Source organism: Dermacentor andersoni, chromosome 2 (assembly GCF_023375885.2).
Source record: "Dermacentor andersoni chromosome 2, qqDerAnde1_hic_scaffold, whole genome shotgun sequence".
Taxonomy (NCBI): Eukaryota; Metazoa; Arthropoda; class Arachnida; order Ixodida; family Ixodidae; genus Dermacentor; species Dermacentor andersoni.
In genome coordinates, this window is record NC_092815.1 from 26,586,496 (window position 1) to 26,612,194 (window position 25,699).

The window sequence follows — 25,699 nt, forward strand, 5'->3', positions numbered from 1 at the left end:
CCCCTGACCATCGGGATCTCCTTCCCCCGGCGGGGCGGTCTGTTACGTTTCGCCTACAACGCGCGGTAGTGCCGGCGCGGATGCAACGGACGCCGGGGCTTTGTTCAAAGCGGCGGACATTTTGGCCCGTCCGACGCCGCCGCAACGCCTACCCGCCAAGCGTGTCCAGGCGTGTTTCAGTGCCACGTGTCTTCGTGTGTGTGTGTGTGTGTGTGCCCACGCTTGTCAAAGCGCGGCATCAGGGGAGCGGAGCTCCCCAAGTGAAGGTTGGCGATGCGTCACTACACTCGGTTCAGCAGGTCTCTCGGCTCGACAGTTCGCGCCGTCGTGGGGTCATGCTCCGCCGTCCCGTGACCTTCATCCCGTGACCTTCATCCCGTGACCTTCTCTTTTGGACCGCGACGCCGAGGGTATAAGAGCAGCTGCCCCCGGACGCCAGGAGAGAGGCTCCGATTTGTACTGTTGAGTTACGTGCTCTCCCGTCTCTCCACTTCGGTCGACCTGACCGGCCGCTCTTTTGCTATGTTAGAATAAACAAGTTGTTCTGTTACCAGTCTTCTCATGCTTTGCCGGGACCTTCGAATGCTTCCAGTGCCCCAGGCCGCCAGGCCAACGCTACCCTTGGGGCTTGCGACCCATTGGCAATAACGGGCGTCAGCACCGAGACCCCAACAACTCGTGCCAGCGGTGCGATTCCAACAGTCGTATTTCAAGGCTCTATTGAGGCTGTCTGGGTCTGTCCATTCTGTGCATTATACATTTCTTACGGCGAATTAATGACAAAGATACCCATTGCCACTACAGAGGGATGTTCATTAGATTGACAGTGTGTCCCTGCTGGCCTTTGCCTTCCGCGTGCGAACGCGAGCTCACCGCGTATTTTCCTCCCCGCCCCCTCATCTCTCTATCTCATCTTTGTATTCCCTCTTTCCCGTCCCGCAAACCAGACGCATCCCTGCTTACTCACTTTCTTTCTTCCTCCTCCTTCTCCTCGCCTGAGCGCAGAGCAGAGGTTAACACGTGCGGGCTACAGTGGCCTCAATGGTGGAAACGTAATCAGTTTCCGATTTTTCGGAACGCTTCTAAGGAGAAGAATAGCGCGCGAAACGTCACTATCTTACTGTTATGCTCTTCGGCAGTGTGAAGCCTAAAACTAGCTCACAAACACAATGGAGACGGAGAGAAAATGAATGAACAGAGCATACAAAAAAAGCGAAAATATATTATCTGTTCAATTGACGGTGCACGTCGGTATTTATTCAGACCGCACGTGCGGAGCGCGCCGCTTTGTGTGTTCGAAAACGGCACTGGCAGGGTTTTCTCGAATGCGCGAAGAACAATCGACGGCGTCTCTCCGCGTGGACACAATGGGAGGAGGAGCCAAGACGTCGTCAGTGTACGTATTGCGCCAACGTGACGCTCTGCAAGGCTGCCCCGCGCACCCCCGCTTCTTCAGCCTGCTGGGGGGGCTTTCCTGCGTGTGTCGGGCGCTCCTGCAGGGGCACGCTTCGCCTTGACTCCAATAGGCGGGACACGCGAGGCGCACGCGCCGCTGCCTCGTGCTTCACCTTCCGCGCACGAGAACGTATACCGCCCTGTGGAGGAATGAGGAGAAAAGCTTCTGCAAGGTGCCCTGAACCGAATGCGAAGACAAGGAAGCGCAACTGTGCTCATTCCTATATAAGGATTACTAAGCGCAGTAATCCTTATAACACGTGGTGACTGCGACATAAGGAAAGTACGGTATGTGAAATTTTCGAAGCATTGAAAGTCACGTACACGAAAGCTAGACCTCAGAACTTGTTTGTGTGATAGACGCTACTGACGTAGCATCTATATGGCTCCGACAAAACAGCTGTTCCCATAGCACGTACGCTCCTTTTCTGTGCTATATTCCCGAGGTACTGTAATGCGACAGCATTACGGCGTCCCACAATTCGATGATCGCCCATTGAAGTCGCTTTGTCAGAACTGTCTTCATATTGAGAATTGTGGCGGAGAGCATTGCGCACTCCAGCACGGCCGCCACCACCTGCGCAAGGGCCACCACTGCTCCGTCTGTCACGTGCCTCTCTACGTCACACCACTCCGGTGCTCCTCTTTCCCAGCTACGTCGCCCTCACCGCACCCGTTGCTATCACATTATTTCATGCTACATGCATTAAAACACTTGCGGAGACGCATATACAGCGTGTGCCAACTCCCGATAGAGCTTTGTTCCTCAATACGTGCTACTTAAAAGTGTTTTCCGAGCGTGAAAGAAGCTCGCGAATACACGCAAAATTGCCGCGCGACTGGCCGCTCGAGGCACTTTTAGTGTATTCGCGGGCTTCTTTCATGCTCGGAAAAACTCTTATGTAGCGCATATTGAGGAACAGAAAGCTGTAGGGGAGCTTTTCATGTCGCTCTACAATTTTCTCATTGACACTTTTCATCGAACTACAATATTTGAGAAGTTCATTAATTAATTAATTGAGACTAATTATGCAATTGGGCGGAATGCAAAAGATACTCTGATTATCTCCAAGCGATGGCGAACAACATTACCATGGTTCTGTCCAGCTACGTGGCATTTGCATATTTTTAAATCTTGGTGCATGATAGTTGGGACACCCTGTATAATAAGAATCTGTACTCCCACGCCTTTGATGACACTGCCTTCATGATCGCCCGGCTTCATTTTGCGTCGACACAAAGAACAAAAACCGGCGAAAGTCTAGTTAAGGATATCACATTAAAAATAATAAAAAGAATAGAGATAGGAAGTCCTTCTTTCATTTTCTGTTCCTTCTGCCTATTCGATTCATACGAACTGTACCGACTAAATTACGGAATACGGAACAAGGTAACGCGCAAAGGGGTGTTCGACAATGGCGATATGTTGCGCAATATTTAAAAACGAGTGGCCCACACTTTCGCCTGACGTTGCAGTCCGACAGGGAAGAGACTGGTCGATAGAAGTGGTGCCACGCCTTTGGTGTTAGCAGCCATTAGGCTAGCAATATACCACAAAACGCAGTCGCAGCCGCCTGAAACAATGAGAGTTTTGTAAGCCTCTTTCAGATTGCGTTATGCCGCTACATTGGAAATCGTGCCTTTTCGACGCAGTTAGCTTTCATTCTGTTAATCGAGGTATGTATGCTACACAGACGGCGAAACGCGTCGCTATATACTGCGATGAATTGAGCAACAGAAAGCAGGTGTTCGCCCAATTTGTCCATCGAACGGTGCTTTCAAGAACGTCTGGATAGATTGCGCCAATCTCGTTTATTCGCGAGTGGCAGCTGTTTATACACTGTCGAACACCTATATACCTGTAAAACGAAACAGCGCTGTAGTCGGAATCCCATAGCGAGCACGTGTAGCGTCTGGACAAACTTTCCGTACTGCCGCTCTGTGTGAACTACTGGCGTCTCGTGTAAGCAGAATAGTTGCAGAATCAGCAAGTGCTGCTCCTGTCTTCTGTGCTTATGTCTCTCCTTCACTGATACTTTATTGAACGTTCGTCGCTGTGTGCTCAGTTACTACACTACTCACTGGCTCTTGTACCGAGATATACTCCCTCGTGTGTTGACGATATGCTACTGTTATTTTAGTTTAGCTCGTTACATATTATTTACAGCTGAACGTAGGTGACTAGGGATTATAAGCTTATGTGGAATAATGTCCCCACAAAACGGGTACGGTGGTTAGATAAGAGGACAATAAAGGCAGCTTGATGTTCAGCCAAATGGTTAGATTACTATAGAATACCAAATGCACCGTTTTCTACGGGCAGTCAAGTCTTGATGTGGTGTGAAACGACGTAAAAACAAAGGAAGGGCGACAGCGTCACCTTGATATTCCTTCAACGTCACAAGGATCCTTCCTTTTGATTCTCGTGACGTCGCATATAACGGTAACGCCTGGTCAAAGGTAGTTAATCGATTATTAAGTAATGATGATTACATTGCATTTATAAGTGAACGCGAAACGCAAAACACGACCTGACAGTTTATGAAAGCTTTTCCTGACAAGTAACAAGAGAAAAAAATCTAAGAAACCAAAACAAGTATGCAGTATTAAGGCAACATTCATGACGCCGAAGTGACATCGGCTGGGCGATTTGGTCTCTAAGTTTGTTCGTCGTTTCCTTCTCTAAGAAGCCACCCTTCTTCACCCAAGAAGCGTCGAAATTCGAAGGGGCAATCTGCCATGTCTGGCTTGATAAGCTATATGAAGCACACAATTGTCCTTGAGTATATTGTCATCAAATAGTTATCTTTCTTGCTGAATGTTTAGGCGGCTTGGAGCTGACCGGATCGCACGGATCCGCTGGTCATGTCGTGACACGTACTGCGTAGCGTGAAACAGCGTATGCGAGGTCGAAATGCCTCGTGTGGGCTCGCGTCGTGTGCGTTGACCGGCCGCTCCTCGAAGCGACGGCGAGCGCCAGGCGTGGGCGTGTGAACGTCGGGGCGCGGTCGTCGATCGCGCAGGCTAGGGGGCGGAGATCGCAGTAGTACGAAAACGAGAGCGTCCTCGGGACCGTCCGGACAAACCCGATGCTCCCGCGACGAATGAAACTTGTGAATGAGTAATGAGCGAAGCGTCGACGTGTCCCTCTTCGTCCGCCATATGTGCGGCCGCGCCTGCCTGGGCTCGTTGGTATAGGCATTGCACGTGCGTGACAGGGTCATTGACGTGATTAAAACTATTGTGCCGCACATTTCCCGTCCTCATCAATTAGACCCCCTACGTGGAAGAGTTCGTGGTCAACGCGCAGGGGCGGGATATATGTGGCCCCTTGTGGCTGACGAACAAGGCGCAGCGACCTTGCGCTTTTCATAAGCGGATTGACAGCCGGAGGTCGTTGTGCGCATCGTTATGAAACGAGATAAAGACGAGGCCGGGCGGAGGGCGAACGTGATTCGCGTTCCGTGCGTGCAAGTGCTGGCGCATGCAGGGGATGACGACGCACTGCAGTGGCCGAGAAACCGCAGTGCAGTCGACGCATATGCGGTCGGGAACGCACCGCGTATTCTAATAGTAAGGATTAAAATTATGAGGTTTTACGTGCCAAAACCACTTTCTGATTATGAGGCACGCCATAGTGGAGGACTTTGGAAATTTTGACCACCTGGGGTTCTTTAACGTGCACCTAAATCTAAGTACCACGGGTGTTTTCGCATTTCGCCGCCATAGAAATGCGGCCGCCGTGGCCGGGATTCGATCCCGCATAGTAAGGATTGTATACAGTGCTAAAAAGTGGGCAGATCCTGTGCTACCGGGGCTTAGCGGAGAGACGAGAACTAGGAGTCGGATTCCTGATTAACAAGGATATAGCTGGTAACATACAGGAATTCTATAGCATTAACGAGAGGGTGGCAGGTCTTGTTGTGAAACTTAATAAGAGGTACAAATTAAAGGTCGTACAGGCCTACGCCCCTACATCCAGTCATGATGACCAGTAAGTCGAAAGCTTCTATGAAGACGTGGAATCGGCGATGGGTAAAGTCAAAACAAGATACACTATACTGATGGGCGACTTCAATACCACGGTAAGCAAGAAGCAGGCTGGAGACTAGTCAGTGGGGGAATATGGCATAGGTTCTAGGAATAGCAGGGGAGAGTTAGTAGTAGAGTTTGCAGAACAGAATAATATGCGGATAATGAATACCTTCTTCCGCAAGCGGGATAGCCAAACTGGACGTGGAGGAGCCAAATGGCGAGACCAGAAATGATATAGACCTTACACTCTGCGCTAACCCTGGCATCACACAAGATGTGGACATGCTCGGCAAGGTGCGCTGCAGTGACCATAGGACGGTAAGAACTCGAATTAGCATAGACTTGAGGTGGCACGGAAGAAACTGGTATATAAGAAGCCGATCAATGAGTTATAGCGGCAAGAGGGAAAGTAGAGGAATTCCGGATCAAGCTACAGAACAGATATTCGGCTTTAACTCATGGAAGAGGGCCTTAGTGTTGAAGCAATGAACGCCAATCTTATGGGCATCATTAAGGAGTGTGCAATAGAAGTCGGTGGTAACTTCGTTAGATAGGATACTAGTAAGCTACCGCAGGAGACGAAAGATCTGATTAAGAAACGCCAATGCATGAAAGCCTCTAAACCTACAGCTAGAATATAACTGGCAGAACTTTCCAAGTTAATCAACAAGCGTAATACAGCTGACATAAGGAAGTATAATATGGACAGAATTGAACATGCTCTCAGGAATGGAGGAAGCCTAAAAGCAGTGAAGAAGAATCTAGGAATAGGCAAGAATCAGATGTATGCGTTAAGAGACAAAGCCGGCAATATCATTACTAATATGGATGAAATAGTTCAAGTGGCTGAGGAGTTCTATAGAAATTTATACAATACCAGTGGCACTCACGACGATAATGGAAGAGAGAATAGTCTAGAGGAATTTGATATCCCACAAGTAACGCCGGAAGAAGTAAAGAAAGCCCTGGGAGCTATGCAAAGGGGGAAGGCAGCTGGGGAGGATCAGGTAACAGCAGATTTGTTGAAGGATGGTGGGCAGATTGTTATAGAAAAACTGGCCACCCTGTATACGCAATGCCTCATGACCTCGAGCGCACCGGAATCCTGGAAGAACGCTAACATAATCCTAATCCATAAGAAAGGGGACGCCAATGATTTGAAAAATTATAGACGTACAGATGATGATGTACACAGGCGATTGACCGAATACTATACCGTAAATTTGTTCATTTGTGACATTGCAGTAAATATCATGGCAGCGAGCCGGCGCAGTGGCCGTCCCGAGCTTCCGCTGCCCGAATCTCACATATACCCACGATGGAGGTTAACCACACGTCAATAAACCACACGACTGCAGACAAACGCCGATATCACCCTGACGTGAGGCGTTACACAGTGGGCATTATTCACCCACTGAAATAGACATAGCGACGCAGCGACCACGGTACGCGTGAGACACTTTCGATGTGGTCGCCCCAATTTTTTTCAGGAAAGCGCCGTAGATTTTAAACATTCAAGCCCTGTTTTGGAGTGTTATATATATGCGCGCTATATTTCTCATTTAGTCGTTCCTTTATCTTTATATTAGCTTATCGCTGTCAGAAAGTTTCTGAAGAGTATAGGCTTGGGCTGGTTGGTAAAACATGGTTACACTGGAAGCATAGCGCGCAGAAAAACGAACCACAAAGACCAGACAGGACGAGCGCTAACTTTCAACACAGCGTTTATTGCGGAACAGGAGCATATATACGCAACTGATTTTGCCAAGGGAAAGAAGGACAAAAGTTGGACAAAAAAAGCGCCACATGCCGTCATGCCATGAATTCAAGCTCTGTTGATGATAATCTTCCACTCTCGTGTGGAAGATTCTACATTGGTCAAACAGGCAGATGTTTGAATGTGCGTCTCCAAGAGCACAGTAATAAAGTGGGCAATATTTCCACAGACGGTCATCTGGCGGCCCATTGTAAAAAGTGCGTTGCTCAACCACCTTGCCATCCTTTGCTAGATAAGACGGTCATTTTGTATCGGCACCGCAATGACCTGACAAGGGAAATCAAGAAAGCATCCGAGATTGCACGGGCAGGTGATATATGCGTCAGCAGACCGTCTGTGGCATTATCATCAACAGAGCTTGAATTCATGGCATGAAGGCACGTGGCGCTTTTTTGTCAAACTTTTGTCCTTCTTTCCCATGGCAGAATCAGTTGCGTATATACGCTCCTGTTCCGCAATAAACTCTGTGTTGAAAGTTAGCGCTCGTCCTGTCTGGTCTTTGTGGTTCGTTTTTCTGCACGCTATGCTTCCAGAGAAAGTTTCTGAAAGGGGTGCGTACGTGTATGTATCTGAAGAAACAGACCCTGGGAAATGATTGATCTAAATTATGGCTATAATCTATTTATATGTCACAACAGTGACGACACGGCAGTGAACACAGTGCGGAATAACACCTTGAAAAAATCGCTGTCATTCTAAACCATTGTAAATGCGTATCCCGTGCTCGCGAGCTTGCATTTTATTTTCTATTCTTTTCTTCTTTACTCTCGTTCTCTCCCCCTCCCCTATAGATTGTAGCGCGGACTTGAACGCGTTGACTTTTTCTTACAGGTCCCGCGTGATCTGTGGCGAGCTGCCATTTCTGACGGATCCGAGCCGCCGTATTTTGACCCGGGGAGAGATCCACGCTACCTGCGTTACCTGCGAGCCTTCGACACGTGAGTTCACGCTTTGTAATATGTGTACATACAGTAAACGAATATCATCCGTGTGGCGGCGCTATAGATATGCACACAAAACCAGAGAGCCCCGCTTTAGCGTATTAAACTTACACATATCTACACTGTCCAAAAAAAAAAAAGAAAAGAAAACGAACGTAAGCATAGTGTGCGCGTGCGGTAACCTTGTTACCACAACGTGCTCCGTATATCTGGACTCATATAGAGCGCTTTCCTTGAGGGTCTGAATTGGATCATGTCGAGTTTTAGTTTGTCTCAGAAGGCGCCTTAAGGACAGGGCATTCGTAAATCGTGTGCAAAAGTAATTATTCTTGGCGCTTTCCGACATATTGAGGGAGGCGACACTATCGTTACTTAAGAAATGCAGCTTTGTGACATGCTTGTCGTCCAGACAACAAAGTAAAGGGTAACTAATCAATACGACAGTTCTGAATGAATGCGACACACCTCCTGTTATTGAACGACGACAACATATTATCTGTAGTGACGAATAATCGGTCACAAAGTTCGGCCTGTAGATTTTGTTCAGATAAATATAATTGATTGATGACCTTTATTAAATAGAATGATGACGCTGTGGTCTCTTTTTGATCGCGGACGCGCGCGCGCGCACACGCACACACACACACGCGCGCAAATTTGTTAGGTCCAGTAAATGCTATTGTTTTTTTAGGGCACTGCTTCATTCGTTTTCCCCTATTTTCTCCGATCTCCTACTGTAGCTTATGAAGTGCAGTGAGTAAACCTAAAATGATTGCATAAGCAGTTGGAATGTTGCCCTAGGATAAGCGAATTCCGAAAATATTCGTAGTTCAATAGAGTAACTATATATATAGAACGCAGGTTTAAGGATACCCTTCAGTTTTTATCGTAATTTGAAACGTGTCCGGCTGGTTCACGGTACAACATGAGACTCGTAAAACTCTTAAATCTCTGGGCTTCATCTCGGGACCTGGGAAACTTAAGACGAAAAGCGGGGGAGGGGAGCCGAGATGTTTATAATGGCACGCGTATATCAAATCTGCTCCCGTCTACGCCGTCGAGGTGTTTCTTTACATGGGGTGTCGTTGTCGAGGTGCGTTCTCTTGGCTTGCCTCATCCAAGTCAGTTAACGTGCATTTCATCGTGCCTATTTTCGGGCTTCGTGCAACGCAGTACATTAAAAAGTTGGACACATGAAACAAAAGGGGGAAAAAAAATAAAAAGGCCACGAAGAGAGAAGCACCAACGCGGAAACATGTTTCCACGTTTCGTTCCCGCTTTGAATTTTTGTTCGCATAATAAGCCTGCGCGGTTTTCGAGGAAACGTTTTATTCGGCCGTGTCTAAGAAATTTGTGGAATGGTGAATCCACGACTTGCGTGCACGTGTGCCCGGTGTTATGCTTTCACGGTCGAGGCGTGCAACAGACGCCGTTGTCCCCTTTTAATTCGTCGCCGTCGTCGTCGCTAAAGCCCCTCCTTGCTTCACGGGTTTTATTCGGCATTCAGCACAATGCTGCGTTACAGCAGCATCTGCACACTTGCTGGCACTGCGCTGTCGAAAGTTGGCAAGTGTTAGTAACAAACGCAACAGGGCATGCTATTTGTAAGGTTGCTGGATTCGGCGTCTCCAGAAAGGACGACGGTGTGATACACCGAGCTGTTCATTTGGTGGTTGCGATGACAATGCATGTAAGCACGTATGATGCGACGAGTGCTGTCTCCAATAATACTTTCGGTTAGGTTATTAGTTTCAGTTTATTATTATTTAATACAGTGAATGGGTTAGAGATAATATACAGACGAGGATACCAAAGACTGCAACATTACCCTCGGTTAAGGATAACAATGTAGATACGTATGAAAGAAAAGCAAGCTACGTAATATAAACAAACACAATCGTGTAAAATACAACATAGAAAAATTAAATAAGTGAAATACAATTGTCAGTATACGCTGTAATACAGTTTATGTGCGTGCTATAGTACATAAAAGTACTGTCAATAAATACAAATGGCAAAGGTAGCAATTAACGATGTAAACTTCGTTATACATGTAAAAAAACTGAAAGGCATATTTATATGCATGAAATGATGATCAAGATTTACTGGTGTTGGCTAAACCATTCCATAGTTTTATAGCCGTGAATGACGATGTTATTTTTGCATAGTTAGAATGAACCATAGGCAGTGGAGAATTGGAGTTACGTGCGAATCTGGTGTTATTCTTAGTAATGAGATAGCTGAAATCAATGAACTTGTTTGAAAGCAGTTTAGTAAGTAACATATAAAACAGAATCTTAAGATAATAGTTGAGCAAGCTTGTCACAATAATGATATTGTTTTCATGAAGTAACAGAGTAGCATTCGCGAGAAAAACCGCCGTTAGTGATAACGCGTATTGCTTGGTTTTGTAAGGGCTGAATAGACGAGACGTGACAGTAATATGTATTTCCCCAGGAAACTATGCCGTAATTCATGTGGCTGTGGAATGAAAGCAAAGTATAACGCAATAACGCGTCTTTGGAAAAATGTGCTCTTGATTTGATTACTACTCTAATACTGAAGGTACACTTTTGTTTAATGAAGACTACGTGTTGAGAAAACTGTAGGTTAGAATCTAATTTGATGTCCAAAAATGATACAGTCGGAGACGGGAATGTGATGATCATTCAGAGTTATCTCAGGCATGCTGGGTAGTATTCTTTGCTGGTTCGGAAAATCATTGAGTTTGGTAGAACTGATAATTAAATAATTGGAAAACATCATGCGCAACAATCTGTTCAAGCTCTTTGTTTAGTGTAAGGGATAAGGTAGTTAAAGATTTGTTACACAAGGAGATGGTAGTATCGTCTGCGTTTAGTACTCAATGTGCAGATTTAATACATGTGGTTAAGTCAATAATATAAATGGAGAATAGTAAGGGACCTAGTATGGAGCCTTGTGGTACAACTTGATTAATAACTTTACTATCAGATTTAGCACCTCCTGAAAAAAGCCGTTTGTTATTTATCATGCAGGTAACTTTTTTAGGTGGTTTAGGCGGGAATGGATGAATGAATTAATTCATAGTTGACAAACAGATTACACTGGACGTCTAATAGCGGCGTTGTTACGAAAGACTCGAATCAGCGCAAGGACGCCGCAAAATATATAATATTAGTTTTCACATGGGCAATGTCTTTTTTCCCGGCCTGGCGATATCAGAGCTGGCGCATAACTAAGGTTTCATCAACCTCACTGATGTCAAAGGCAGGCCAGGCATTCTTACAGAGACACAACAGAGGATATAACAGTACAACGGCACAGGCGAAACACCCATAACTGAGTACACACACTTCGCGTACTTCACACTTCGCGTACTTCACGCCTTCATCTTATCGCGACGATGGCGTATACATTTTGAGAAGTGCATTTATGCGTAGTTACGTCCTCCCGTTGCTGAAAGACTTGATCTGTAGTGAATGAAGCCCTTTGTCCAGGACCGAGCGCCTCGCTCATTCCAGAGTGTCGTGACGTCATCATCTGCTCTACACCTCATTATATATGCTCGCCTGGCACGGAGCGCACGCCAGGGTGTGAAGGGTGTCTGCATCTTCGCCGCCGACTTAGAAGACGCTCCCCCAAGTCGCAGCTGCCTCCCGCACGCTTGTTCCGCGCTTGCCGGTGTCTGCTGCCAAAAGCCTTTACCAAGTAGCGAGCGCGTCAAAGTGCATACCCCGTCGTAAGCAGTACAAAACCTAAAAGCAACCTGGGGAAGCAGCGCAGTTCTGCGCGAGGGGCGACGGAGGAGGAAGAGGGACGCTGGAGGCGCAAGCCCGGCGCTGCTCTATTCTGGGGCGGCCACATCGCCGGAGCGGGGCTAAAAATTTCGCGCGCGGCCGCCGCCACGGCAAGCGCGAGCGAGGGACGACGATGCGCGGCGGCGGCACTGTAGCGCGCTAGCCGAAACTCGCGGCCGGCCTTGCGCTGTGCTCATCGCCCGCTCGCGTTAGACACCGTGGCGGCCTGCGGAAACGCCTCTCCGACGCCCTTCGTCCTCGGCCTCCGGCGAAGCGCGCGCTTCGCCTTTCTTTTCTTTCCCCGACTCAGCATCGGGCTTCGCTTGTTTTTGGGGACCTTGCACGCTGGCGCGAAGATTCCGCTCCGGCGAAGAGCGGCGCGCGCGCACCCATCTCGGCGCGTGTCTTCCTCGCACCTCCGAGAACCAGTGAGCAGAGGCGGGAAAGTTTCATCTCATTTCTGTCGCGCTTTTGTTCTTGTCTTTGATTACGGGTGGAACATCGCGGGAGAATTGCGTTAGCGTGCGTAAAGAGGAAACAAAACTGAGACAGGCGCTGGGGCATGCATGATGGCGCACGCGTTATTTATTACAGGCGGTTCGCCCTTGGTGTCGAGTGTAAGTAACTTTCCTTGGAAGCTTAGCGATGCGGGTGTCACCGGCACATACCAGCGAGTGTGGTCTTACTAGATAATGATTAAAATTAAGTCCGCGAACAACTCCCTCCGCGTGGCGTACCTTAAAAGATCAAAGAAAGAATATCGAATGACTTCAAACAGTGATGAAGAACGCAACGCGCACTTGACGGAGGTACTCGATCGCGCAGAATAAACATCGGGGAAAAAGAAGTATTGCTTTACTAGCATATGTCTGTTTGATTCATGAATCTGCGTCTTTTTGTTATGCTTGTGTATCATATTAAAAAATAAAATTTTAAATCAGTTGTAAAGTGAATTTTTACAGTAAACAGCATACAATGTTATAACGAAAATAGGTAGCCAGAGGAAAAGGCTGCACGTACGTAGCTTGACTAGGCACTAACCACCTGTAGAGCATCAATAATGCGACGATTAGCTTTACAGCTGAGCTATAGAAACATACGATCATTCCTTTTTACACAAGAGCGAATCGTACATGGTATATATAGGAGCGGCTAGAAAAATGAAACAGCAATATATATTTTTATTATTATTATTTCACGCGAGTCCACGAATACGACATCTTTACTCCTAATCTGTACACGACATTTGTACTCCTCCAGTTTGCTACCCTACCAACTATCCCGCTCCCAAGCCTAGTACTCCTAGCCACAGTTGTGTTCAAAGCGTGAAGTTCTTGAGAAAAACGTAATTTTGTCGTAGTCAATGCCTCTGTATATTCTGTAATTGAAAATTTATGATGATGTTTCTCCGTACGGCTAGGACGTTTCTAATTTCCGGCTGAGTGGACAATCCGCGAGGAAAATTGATTCTTGCGCTGCTCCTGTGCTCCAAAAACGTTTTGCAGTCAGCTCTATAACTCGCGTATACGCATGTGCTTCTGTGTGACCGCATGAGCAAGTATTAAACTGAGACAACCTTATACCTAGTGCGTAGCGTACCATTGGCAGTTTGTTACTCGGTGTGGATTATTTTGCGTCGTTCTCCTGTGTTCGTGCGTGCGTAGTGTGCAGTATCGTCCCCCTCAGCGTTCGATAGCAAAGCGAACAGCGTGTACAGCATGCACCATTTTTTTTCTCTATCTCACTTACCCGTTCCAACACATGCATGGCTGGCAGGTGACCGAAGCAATCTGACTCAGTCCTCGTCACTGTGCGCCTGCGCCTCGCCTCGTGATCAAATTAGAATTCTTCTTGTAATAAGGGGGCTACGGCGCTATAAAAACACGGACAACAGAAGTAGAAGTGTGCAGGACGCGCGCAGGAGTAGCGTGTCCTGTCCACTGAGGACTGCGCGCGTCCTGTCAACTTCTACTTATGTTGTCCGTGTTTTTATAGCGCCGTAGCCCCCTTATTACAACATGAACTTCCGCCAACTAGCCCAACTTGGCGCTGTGCTGAATTAGAATTTCGGAGGACGCGATCGCCGGTACAGCGATTATCTACCCTCCAAGTTGCTGCCATATACTCATGTAGACGCAGCAACGTGGCTACATTTTGCTCTGACCCATAGCCTCATTTTCAGGCGCTTTCCCATACATCGCTTATTTGCATTCTTTTACAAAATAGTCACAGAAACAGGTGTGTTTCTGTATTACTTTCCTCTTTCACCGGTACATCAATCGCTCAATGTAGTGGGGGGAGACACACACAATAAAGGAGAAAGACAGGGAAGTTTACCAGAACCGAAATCTGGTTTGCTACTCTAGCTACACTGGGAAAAGGGGGATGTGTAAAGATAGTAAACAGAGAGATAGAGAGAGACAGAAAGGAAGCACAGACACAGAATCTCCGCTGGTCAAGATCACGGAACCTATACCATCAATGCATTGGAACACCTGAAGTACTTGCTGTAGTATGTTCAGTGGGCATACGGGGGGTAACTTATTCAAGTGGTAGGGTTGTACCTCTTCTCCTTACACTCGCCTTCATCTCTCACGCTCACGCTGTGTTTAACCCGGCGGCAGGTTCAACCCCGTACATTAGAAGGAGTCACTCGAGCTGAGCAACTGCCGGCCTGCATTTGCAAGCCTTTACATCCCACTGTAGCTATTTAAAAAAAATTATATGATCCTTCTCCCCATCCCCCAGATCATGTTCGCCTATACTCTAAAAGAATGACTAACGTACGTCAAACGCGAGCTGTAAGCATTTCGCAAATGTTTCTAAATTTGCGAATGGTGCTCAAGCCTTTGGACGCAGTGTCCTCGGCGCCATTAAGGCAACCTTTTACGGCACTGATGTGGTCGCTCGCGACACTTGAGGGCGAGGCGTCCTGCGCATGCGCGTGCTGCAGTGCCGCATGCAGCGTGTCGCCTCGTCGACCGCGCCCATCAGGGTTGCGGGTGCGTGTGGGACGCGTTGCGACCGCGCTGCTCTCGGAGCTGGCAACTGGGCGCGCCACACGCACACACCCCACCGGCGGGCCTGCGGACCTTTGCTTCGGCGGTGCTTTCGTCCGATGGCGACCTCCGATGAAGCGTCCCTTCGCGGTGGGCTCGAATTAACGGAGGCTAAGACGGGCTCGGTGCGACCAAAGCGGAGCGCGGGGAGCGCCAGAGACAGCCCGGGGTCCTAAATGTGGAAGACCCTTGACCCCGTCATTCGAGAATTGATGCGTCCACGGCGGGTGCCAGAAGTTCTCTTATAGGAGTGTCCATACGCGACCACCTTTCCGAAACCGCTATTGAATTATGTTTTTGTTGTTGTTTTTTTTTTGCGAGAAAGGAGAAGAGAGAGAAGTATACTTTAATGACAGATGGATATGTTAGCCTAGCGATATGACTGACATATGCTGCTTCAGATGTAATGTGCGTGAAATAATTAAACAAGAAGCCACCAGAGGCTACTGACATCGGCTGCTTGGTGGTGTAGCTGTGGCCCTTTACACTCCAGGAACAGCGTACAAACACTTCTTTACACACGTAACTGCTTTGATGCCGACCATGCACCGAAAATGAATGCACTCAAAATATCAGCTTTTCAAAAAATATAAGTAACGGAGATGGCGTAAACATATAAATGCAGCCTAATTCACATACGGAAATATTGCAGCGCTTTTCTCAATACAGATGATTTCTTTAATGCAGATGAAAACTATCTGGCATGCTCGTCGCAGCCAAGACCTTGGATTAATTCGATAAGCAGCCGTTTTCAACGTCCGTCCGTCAGATACAGGACAGGGCTGTGCCCTGCCACGTTCGTTCACTGACCATTGTTTGTAGAAGCGCAGCTGTCGTGCGATGATTACTGGAGTAAAAATATTCGAGGAAGAAGGGAGGCGAGCAGCAGACGTGACACGAGGTTGAAAGCTATATAGATCTCCCCTATACGTAGCGGCAACGCCGCATAAGTTTAATTTCCTGTGTGGCCGCACTTGAATCATAGTTATTAATTGCCCTGTATAAGGCATATTTTACTTCCTGAAATAGCAAGAACACGTGACTCCACCAGCATAAACCAACGCCAGCGCATCACTGAGCAATATGTGAGGGATCCCAGAATTAGCGGGAGAATTTTAACCTGACAGGTGAATACGTCTACCAAGCATAATTCTACCATATAAGTGTATACCAAGCATTCCTCGCCTGAATATCTTGTATTGTGGAACACTTAAACGTTCGACGTACACGCTGATCTACTACATTGCCTCTTGAATGCGAATTTGGGTGCTTCCCGTACCATTGCTCTCAGAGATACACGTAATCGCAAGTACAGCCAGCAACAAAAGTTCAGGGGACACGATATCCGCATGAAGCTTGAATTCCCGCAGCTTGGGAACATATGGTCCCTAACCAAAAGTTTCAGCACGAAGCAGTACTTGTGACCTATATACAGTGATCCGTTAATTAGAAGCGCCATGCCTTAACAGAGCAGAAATTCGCATAGCCGTGGAACCCGTGTGCCGTAATCTTTTTTGACCGTCTGTACATCCGATAAATAAATTTCATTGTCTGACAATCTAGGGCGAGCGGCCGTGTAACTCTTTTGGTTCGTCGCTTCCTTAAGGTTTCGCCTCACGCTCTATTACGGCCTCTGTCGAACGCTCCAGGGATATTTTAGGACGATAGGTCCAGCGCCGAAAACCGCGTCTCCGTGCCACTGGACGCCGGCCCATCGACCGTGACGCGCGCACGTCCCAGGATTGGCGGGAATTGTCTTTTTCTATCGGTCTCGTTGGCCGCTCGCACACGTCGTCGGCTCACGCGGCTATACGCGATGCATTTCCTCCCGCGTTCCGCACCAGTTGCCTCGTCGCCTCGCTTGCAAGGTGCCCGTGTGTGTGTGTATTATCACGCCTTTGGTCTCTCTCGCGATACGGCCTCGCGCGCGCGCATTTCGATTGCCGCGTTGCCTTTAATGACACTCGCGCGCAGCACAGCCGTGCAATCGCACATCGCGGAACCGCGACCTGCTCATCCGAGAAACGCCGTCGCGAATATGCTCAGGCTACATGCGAGGCCGATTGCCGGCTCGACGACCCGCTTTTAAACCTATGCGCCTCGTGCGCCGACCTCGTTTCGTTTGAGAACATGTATTATATAGTACTACGAGTACTACTATGCTATATACGCGCTGGCAGCGTGCGAGATAAGTACGGAGGCTGTCTGGCATGTCGCGGTCATTCTCTGTCGCTATAGCTGCGGCAGAGCGTGCCATCGGCAGCACGCATGCGGTTTCGAGATTCGGATCTCATCAGTCGGACGGCACAGGTGTCACGTGACGTCCGCCGGTCCCTTGGGTCCGGCGTCAAGGCGCTAGCGGAGCTTCGTTGCCGACTCGCCTTTGCCGCGGAGCAAATCGGACGGAACTGAAAGGGCTTTCGTGTATCCTTCACTGCGTCTTGCCACGCGGAATGGCCGATAAAAACCCAGGACCCGTATTCACACACACAAAAAAAGGAAACGCTGGTAAGCTATAGACTTGTTCTTGAGAGAAAACTTCAGCAAATCGAGCTGATATATACGTATATTATTATCGAAGGCGGTTGGCCAGTGGCAAAGGGCGCATACGAACAAAAAGCTTCGCAATTTGGCTCGAGGTTTCTAAAGGAAGCGCAATCCCAGTGCGGCGCTTGGCAGGCATATGCATGCATGGCAGCTGATGTGCGCTGCTGTTCAATTTTTATAGCGAAAGAGAGAGAGAGAGAGAGAGAGAGACCATATTCAATTTGCGGCCCACGTAAAAGTTCATTTTCTGCGTATAGTTTTATGCACAAAGCATCCATGTAGCTTGTGATATGATCCAACATACGGCTTGTCAAACCATATCCAACGGATTCAAGCACTGGTCCGCCCGGACAAGACTGCATTGGTGTGCACTATATGTATACGTGGGAAACACCAGACTGGTTTCTTGTTTCCACTAGAAAACATAAAAGGACGGCATATTAAATCTGGCGTATTCTACAACTACACTGTTACATAGTGCAGTAACTTTGCATATTAGATTGCCTTCGGAGTTTATCATTTCGTTTTCTCTCACGCATAACTGTTCTTTTCTGAACATTCAAGTTCTTGTGCGCCGCACAGGTATCCACATTATGCGCTTCCGCTGTGCCTTCACACTTAGGCCACCTGATCAATGACCGGCTTAATTAGGGGCCTTCTCTCGCAGCTGGTGCCCTCGCAGGTCATTTTTCAAGTTATCGAAGTATTCGCGTTGGACCGCGTGCTGAGGGACCTCTGTGTGACATTGCCGCCATCTCTGAGGTGACAGGGCGTGAAGACAGAATTTTCTTTTTTGTATTCTATCTCTCTGCCTGCAGCTGGAAGGTCGACCTCGATGCCAGTTTGGCGTAACTCCTTTGGTTACGCTGATAAAAATAGCGAAGTAAGTGATGGATCAGCTGCCTCGGCGCACGCCTTGAGCGCGGCGATCCCTCTTGGTTATCTGCCATCGCCCACCAAGCGGCGCTCTCGTCCCCTCCGGCAAAGGCGTTGCGACACAATTAATATCGCCTAAAGCAAGGTAATCGTCTTTCTGTATAAGCTTTAGTTTTCGCTTCCGCCCAACTTACATTTATTTTTTCCCAACGTCGAAGCCTCGGTGTAGGCCTCGCTCGTTGCGGAAAATAATAACAACAGAAATATAAATTTTTTTTTGCGCACCACTTTCGGTATCGCTGTAAAACACCTGCTATTCGAATGATTTATTAAAAGATCGGCTAAGGTGTCCTTCGCACCATTGTCACCTTATTATGCAGGTAACGGCATGTTTTTGCTGAAAAAAAAAGAAAGAAGAAAAGAGAAACAGATCCAACGCGCTGGTTAGAGCCTATATGTGATGCGAAACTTTAGTGAAAGGGTTACTTAAATGTGATGCAGTTAACGGCGATGCGTACAATTGTGTTTCCGTTCATCCTGCGTAATCTGTAATTTTATGGAATGTGGATGCTTATCCGCCACAAATGCCGCAACGTTGTTGTCATGCAATTCTTACGTTTGAGCGCTGCAGCATCGTTCACAAGCTACGCCGAAACGCAATTCAGGCGCATGCGTAGCGCGAGCCGCATACGCGGCGATGTTACAAGGACGTGTAGGCAACGCGTTACGTCGTACTTGGTGAGGGAAGAATGGCGATGACAGGTGCATGCATAGAAAAGTGAGACACGTATCAAGCCACGTTTAGAAATTATGTACCACTTGTGCCACAGTGGGACATATCGCCATTGTGGAGGATTTGGCCACGAACGGGCACACATCCAGCGGCACGTACCGAAAGGCGAAATCAAAGAATATCGAGTAAATGAAAGAGTCTGTTAAATATAATTCACCATTCCATTAATAGTTCGGTGTGCTTTGTGCTTGTGAGCTTGATGCCTGTGAGCCAACATTACATGTCCGGTTCTTACATAGGGAGTTATTATTATTATTATTATTATTGTTATTTTTATTATTATTATTATTATTATTATTATTATTATTATTATTATTATTATTATTATTATTATTATTATTATTATTATTATTATTATTATTATTATTATTATTATTATTATTATTATTATTTACGAAGAACAGCGGTGTGCACACTTGGTCAGCATACAAGGGTTAAGCCAGTTCGCTGGTACTTTCATTCGGCGCACATATAACTTTTGTATATAAAACCACAAGTATATACGCCAAGATACCGACAGACCCAACAGCAACCAGGCAGTCCCGCAAACCCCGGGAAATTTAGTAGGCAATGAAAGCTTCGATTTAAATATTCGTACAGCAAATGCAGTTAGAACTCCGCTACGCGGAGCCAGTTTCATGTAAAGGAATGATTTTCATCCACACGGGAGCAGCGCGCAGCTACAATGAGGAATTCTGTTCATTTGCGATCAGTCTCAGCGAGTGGCCGATACCAGTGATGACGAAGACGTGACGTCATTTCAGGCATTGACGAAGGACAAAACGAACTGAAAATTAGAAACATCCTTACACAGTATGGCCCAGGTCTACGTATGCGCTTCCGTGAACGGTGAACGAAATTAATATGACTTAAGTATAATTACGTGACCATGTCTACTTCTTTTCAGCTATCGTTTGTTTCTTCTATAGGATTTATTGCAGGTTTATTTGATTGCAGCTTTAATCGAAACATCTGTTTCATTGTTCATCAGTTTATTTCATAGGGCAATTTCTCCCGATTAGTGTCAACATCTCCAGGAACGACAGCAGTGATGGCGCAGTGGTGGCGCACATTCCTAAGCAGTGTGCAGTAGTTCGAGATGTGTATAAGAGCTGCACGCCTTCGTCGAATGTGTTGCGACTCGAGGTGTGTTTGATGTTTCCGGCGGCGCTAGTTTTGCCCCGTGGCACCATCGGTCAATCTTAGAAACACCCGTGAAAAATTGGAGGACGCTTAAGCTTCGCCTTTAAGGGTGGAACGCGACACAGCATTCAAAGATCCCCGACTGCATCTCACGCTTCCCGGCAACTGCAGCTATGTATGACAGTAATGTTTACCGGGAAACGCTGGCGGCGAATGCTGTGCACGAAAGCGAGCTTTCTGGTAGAAACGCAGCCTCTTGCGTGGGCCGCGATCCAGGAGGTTGTGAACAGCTGCGCCAAGAAATTGCATCATTTTCAGGTTTTTGTTATTGTTTCGCGCTTTTAATACTTAAGTCTGAGAAGATTTAACTTGAAAGCCATGCACTGTCGGTGTTTTGGTTCGTGATATTTGTTTGCGGGCTGTCATTCTCAAAATTCCGGGGAATAACTTTGTCAAGAACGTAAGACAAGGTACGTATGAGCAACATTAGTGATAGAATGGTGAGGAAATATAAGCCGCCATATACTGCATGTCATGTAACAATTACAACGAATCGCTGAGGACTTTAAAAGAGAAAGTGTGAGAGCGGGGTTGAAGATTAATATGCAGCAGGCAAATATAATGTTCAACAGCCTGGAAAGAGAACAAGAGTTAAGGATCGCCAATCAGCCTCTAGAGTCTGTGAAAGAGTACGTTTATCTAGGTTGATTACTCACAGGGGACCCTGATTATGAGAAGGAAATTAACCGAAGATCCTCGGATCCTCAGCTGGGGCTTACCGCTATCACTGAAAAGAAAGGTGGACAATCCCTGCATTGTACCGGTGTTAACATATAGGGCAGAAATTTGGAGTCTGACAAAGATGCTTGAGAACAAGTTAAGGACCGCACAAAGAGCGATGGAACGAAGAATGTTAGACGTACCGTTAAGAGACCCGAAGAGGGCGGTGTGGATTAGAGAGCAAACGGGGATACCCGATATTCTAATTGGCACTAAGAGAAAAAAATACTGGCTATCCCGTAATCGAGAGTAGATGTAAGCATGAAATGGCAACAGGCAAAGGAGATTGGTTGGAGATGATACTAGCCACAATCTTCAAATGGATGTAGTGCACGATCGCAACGGCACACCCTACCACACCACACCGCACCACGCTATACTGTGCGCTATGGACGCTGCCCAGCTAGAAGAAGAAAACCGGCAGATGGCCGCACGACAGGCAGCGATAGACGCCAGGGAGGCAGAGCACGAAGAAGAATTAATCGAATTTTTCGGTTTTACGTGCCAAAACCACGATTTAATTTTGAGGCAAGCCGTAGTAGGGAACTCCGGATTAATTTTGACCACCAGGAGATCTTTGACGTCCCCCCAATGCACGGAACACGAGCGTTTTTGCATTTCGCCTCCATCGAAATGCAGCTGGCGCGGCCGGCATCTGATCTCGCGACATCGTGCTTAGCAGCGCAACATCATAACCACTATAAGCCACCGCGGCGGGTAGAAGCGCCTGAAGGAGGTGCCGCGCAGCGTGGCGCCATCTCTCGAGAAGACGCAAAACACTCGCCGCGGAACTGGTGGGCCGCTGGCGTTCAGCGCTAAGCGCCAAATGATGACACGTAAGTGTATACATTGCCCTGTATCTGCCTTTTGAACGTCGCTAGTGGAAATGACAAATACAACTTCACTGTACTAGAAGTAACAGCTTGAGTGATGGTGGTGGTGGATTGTAACAACAGGCGGGTTTAGCCTGGCGATCAACGCCGGCAATTGCTCCGCCCGGGCGTCTCTTACAATACCGCTGAAGGGTTTCACCATATGTCCATCAAACCAGTCTCTCTTAAGAATTCGATAAGGAGACGTGAAGTTTCTCTGCGGGCTATATAACTGATCCCTCGGGAAACAAACATTATGAAGAACTCGAAAGCAATGTCTTTTGTAACTTGTTGGGCAGTAATAAGCCCACGTAATGTGAACCTGTACAAAGGGTTAGGTGCCAGTGACCGCATACATTTATGTTTTGACTTGTTGCCCAGATGATCTCGTTTTGGCTCAAGGTCACTTGAAGGTCGCCAACAACGGGAGCTAAAAGCATTTCACTGCTTAAAAATGGAGCTGGGCAGGCCATGGAATGCGTAGGGCGGTTGACCGGAGGACCATTAGAGTTACAGAATGGGTGCCAGGAGAGGGAAGCGCAGTCGAAGATGGCACAAAACTAAGTGGAGTGATGAAATCAGGAAATTTGCAAGCACAAGTTGGAATCGGTTGGCGCAGAAAAGGGTAATTGGAGATCGCAGGGAGAGGCCTTCATCCTGCAGTGCAAGGCGTGACATATACATATACGTAAATTTAGATACGGGAATTTTCCCTCATGGACAACTCCGCCGACACCGAATTTTCTACGATACGGCACCCTTAACGCTATCGCATTAATAATCTCTGTTTCAGCCAGACGCCGGTGCTTGCCTGTGCTTATTTCGCAATAAATTTGGCGCGACAGGTCAGGCCCAGCTTGCCAAGCTTTCTGCACTGCCGTCTTCCACCACTGATCGGCTCTTCTCATCTTTGGGCCTTTCAATTGCTCTCTCGGTTTTCTTTCTCTTATGCGGTAATCACGTCTTAATTAACATCAGCTGGTTCGTGTTGTTGTTGTCGTAGTCGTCCGCTGAGCTCGGGGCTCCTTTCTCATTCACACGGTCTAAATGAGGACGTAGTCTCATATGCTGACCTCGTACTCGTCCCCCTTCGGTTTCGCATCATTGACGTCGCGATAAGGCGTGCGTCCAGGAGCGAACTGTGTTGCTTGGCCACGAAGTGCCAACCGCGGCATACTATAGAATCGCAGCGACAATTGTCCCGAACCAGAGCGGCTATTCGAACATAGTGTACTGATGTCAAGAGCTTTAATACAATCGGTAGCGTGTGTTGTCGTCAGTCGCGCCGAAGATGCTTCCTATTGCAATCCTGGACAGCGAGATTTTTGTATAGCTTCACAACTTTGTTTCCACGCCCACGTTACAGTCTCTTCAGTTGCAAACTAAATTCCTACGTCTTCGCGCTGCTCGTATACGCCATTATATCGTGCTCCTTCCCGCTAACTTTACCTCTAGTAAGACTGAGCGCTTTGTAGTGCTGCGGTGAGGTCGCTCAAGAAACTGTGAGAAACAGCTGGAGTGACGGTGCGGCGCCAAGCGCACGATATTCTGCATGCAAGAGGACGCCTCGCGCAGCATTTCACGAGAAGCGCCAAAACTGAAGGGCGAGAAACGGATGTGCTAAGAGCCTATGCTCTCCACGCCTTTCTCGCTTTCTTCGCGTGCGTGGATTCTAGCTCACATCCAGCCAGCGGGGACGTGAAGCCGCAAGCAAGCGAGCTCAGGGTCGACTGCCAGCGTGCGTGCAACGCGAATTCATCGCAGCAGCGCCGTGGACGCGCAATTGCGATCGCAACATGTTGGCGACGGGGAAGCTCTGCAGCACGTTTCCTGCCGCCCTTGGCCGGCTAGCCTGAGGCCCCTTCGCCAGTGCGGCGAGCGTTGTAAGAAGTCGGCGAAAGGCGAGCGTCTTGCGCTGCGCAAAACATTTCCGCGCTCGAGTGCGAAGGCTGTGACCCGCGGCAGCCGACCAACTTCAAACGGGGCAAAAGAAAAAAAAAAAAGTGCGCGCACGAAGACAGGGACAGGCAGACAAACGCGATGGAGGCGCCGACGGACTGCACTTCTCCGAGTCGACGACGTGAAACGACGCACAAAAGATGTCAGACTCGCGCTCCGTCGTCGTGAGACGCGCGCACCCGATTCTTTTCTCTGTGCGGCGCAGCTGGGCGCAGAACACAACGGCGACTCCTGCCTTCTCTTCCTCCCGCGCCACCGCCGACTTCATTCTCGTCTACGTGGAAGACCCGAAATGAGATCCAGCTTTCTGTTCTTTTGTTCGCCAGTCGACCTACAGCGCGCACATATAACGCATTCGCATCTCGCGCTTGTCGCCGGCGGGGCGTTCTGCCTGCACAGCTCGGCCTCGTGCGGTGGCAGTTTTCACTCGTGTAAAGCGCACGACCGTATAGCATTATATGGGGGCTGTGTCCCATATGAGGTTATACCATTGTGCGCTGAATGCGCGACCACGTAGCCTTACGCGTGCCAGCACTGATCATTGACCTTGTTCCGGGCTGCAATCTCAAACCCCACAAGTGCTTCTTTCTTTTGTCTGTTGTTTCGCGCTGAACCGTGCCTTTAGTCTATGCCGCCTGCCTCAGGTCAGGGAGGAGGAATTTGCGGATGCTATAGCACAGATTCGTGCGATATCGTGCACGTTTAGTCTTCTTGGCTTAAGAAGTGATATTAATCAGGAATGGCTCTCTCTCTCTCTCTCTCTCTCTCTCTCTCTCTCTCTCTCTCTCTCTCTCTCTCTCTCTGAGATAAGCGCCAACCGCCGTTCATCGGAAATGGCGCAAGAGGGCAGGAGTGCTTGGCCGATGTAGCCATAAACAATGTGCACTTGTCTGTAAAAATGACCGTGTTCGAAAAACATGGACCATTAATAGCTACAAGCATGAATAACTCGAACACTCATCGTTACTCGAATTATCATTAGTTGCACTTCAACATGCTCACTGTCCCCTCATCCGAAAGCAGTACTACTATGTTGAAACGGCTCTTGTCTCAGCATCCTTCCTTAAAATGAAGTTGAGTTGGCAGGCCTTAAAAGAAATAAAAATAATAAGCATTCCTGCTTCAGATTGCATGCATGGATTGAGGAATTATTATGTGAGTCACTAACTGTTCCCATAAGAAGGCTTGCTTGACGGTCGGTATGAGCGGTTCATCTTTATACCATAGATCGGGGGGAGGGGGGGAGAGGTCTAGGCTATGTGGGAATTTACAACGCTAAGAAAAAAAAAAGCAATCGTAATCGAAATGGCATAGGTTTAGGGGCGAGGTCTGCCTTTTTTCATGTAGGTGTACGTAGTTTTCGCGGAGAAAAAACATGCGGCATGTAAACACGGGCTGTACACGTGTTATACCTATACAACTACGCTCTCCTTACAACACTCCTCTCGTGACATGCGTAATAAATATTCGCCATGCCATCCGCGAATTATCCGCCGCTTGCGCCTGAAAGCGCGACATTGGTTGAATCCATGTGGCGAGAATCGCCCGCATGTAGCGTGCATATTACAGATGTAGCGCATGTTTAAGTAGTGCGTGGGGTACGCGATGAAGCGGACTTTGTTTAGAAATCGTGAGGTCGCAGGTTAAAGCTACAGATCGGCCGTGCGTCCTTAAAGGAACAAT

The 25,699-nt window shown here is 47.9% G+C and overlaps 1 protein-coding gene across 2 annotated transcripts in view; it reads left to right on the top strand.

The window, feature by feature from the left end:
• mrj (DnaJ heat shock protein family (Hsp40) member B6 mrj) overlaps positions 1 to 25,699 on the top strand; it is a 207,797-nt gene that overhangs the window by 53,543 nt on the left and 128,555 nt on the right. For both annotated transcript variants that reach the window (XM_055077329.2, XM_050189668.3), the window contains one exon: positions 8,099 to 8,205. The gene's annotated coding sequence lies outside the window, so the exon portion shown is untranslated. The remainder of the gene's footprint in view (positions 1 to 8,098; positions 8,206 to 25,699) is intronic.